The sequence below is a fragment of the Apis dorsata genome, unplaced genomic scaffold (assembly GCF_000469605.1).
Source record: "Apis dorsata unplaced genomic scaffold, Apis dorsata 1.3 scaffold_1047, whole genome shotgun sequence".
Lineage (NCBI taxonomy): Eukaryota > Metazoa > Arthropoda > Insecta > Hymenoptera > Apidae > Apis > Apis dorsata.
Genome location: NW_006264145.1, coordinates 79,095 through 80,750, shown reverse-complemented (window position 1 = coordinate 80,750; position 1,656 = coordinate 79,095). Strand labels below are relative to the sequence as shown.

The following is a 1,656-nucleotide window of genomic DNA, read 5'->3' as shown; positions in this document are numbered from 1 at the left end:
TATTTCTCTAATATAATAATATTAAATAAATTTTTCATATGATACAATATTACATACAATAATCAAAATTTTAATTTCTTAGAAAAAATTTTAAATTTATGTAATTTATTTTGATTGTTTCATAAAATTTTTCATATTTATGGAAAAATATCCAAATATCCAATATTTAAAAATTTATTGTCGCGATTGGAATCTTAGATTGAAAAGAATAAGATAATAAATATTAATAAAAATTTTTCCAATAAAAATTTTAATAATTATGTAATTGTAAAATAAAAAATTTTTTCAATTCATATTCAATATTAAATTATAAAATAAAATATAGAGATCAATATAATTGTTAATAATTTATTTATTAATAATTTTTAAAATTTTCTTATATGTTTTATAAGATATCATATCATTATTAAGGAAAAATATAAATATTTGACCATTTAATTATTTTTCTAACATAATAATTTGAGTCAATTACCATATTTTATATGAAATCAAGAAGTATCAAAAAATATATGAACAAGATTATTATAATCTAATATAAAATATTAAATAAAATATTTAAAATATTTAAATATAATATTTAAAAACAAAATTAATTCAATTTATATCATTTTTTCATTAAAAAAATTTAATTAAATTAATAATTAAATTTAAATTAATTAAAATAATTAAAATTAAATTAATATTTTTTTATATTTTATATTTTCGTAAAAATATTAGATTACTCAAAATGACTTAATAAGCATTTTTTGTAATTTTAATATATTAATTTATTTACATATAAAATGAAAAAATTATTATAATTAAAGAAGTTAATAATTTTGACAATAAATCAAATTATTAATTAAGTTTTACATCATATAAATTTTATATGAAAAGCTAGTAAATTGTTTTTAAGTAATTTAAAACAAAAATTTTGTTGCTATTATAAATAAGATATAATAAAAAAGAAATATCAATATTTGCATTTAAGAATAATTATTTGAAAAAATTGTTTATCATAAACAAAAAAATAATATTTTACATAATAGAAATTCAATAATATTGATTGAAAATCTTATATGAATTACAATTGAAAATAATATAAAAATTATTATTGAAAAATTATTTAAAGAAATTCAATGTCCTAAATTTTTCAATATCCTATTCTATTTATATATATAATATAAATATTTATAAGAAATATTAGAAGATATATATACAAAGAAAATTTAATATGAATTTTTAATTTACAAAAGAAAACAAAAGTATTTATGTTTTAATATATATGTATAATATATGTTTATATTAATATTTGGAATTTTGTGTGTAATATAAAATAGATAGAAAACTTAAAAAAGTAATGATTTTAAATCATACTTAAAGTATGATTCTAAAGATTATATATTAAATAAACATTGATAAAATTGATTGATAAACATAGAAATATTTGTTGAAGTCATAAATGTTTAATGTATATATAATTTTATTTTTGTCACATTCTATTTTCCATTTTATTACATTTAGTGAACAATTAAATTATTTATAGATAATTTGAAAAAAAAATTTCAAAAAAACTTTTATATTTATTTTAATCTCTATATTCATTATTCGTTAAATTTTATATTTATTAATCTGTAGTTATGTGTTATTATTAATGGAAGTTTAGAATAATTTATT

At 12.2% G+C, this 1,656-nt stretch overlaps 1 protein-coding gene across 1 annotated transcript in view; it reads left to right on the top strand.

Moving 5' to 3' along the window:
* Window positions 1-1,656, top strand: part of LOC102674413 (electron transfer flavoprotein-ubiquinone oxidoreductase, mitochondrial) — a 6,639-nt gene that overhangs the window by 3,709 nt on the left and 1,274 nt on the right. The gene's annotated exons all lie outside the window — the stretch shown is intronic.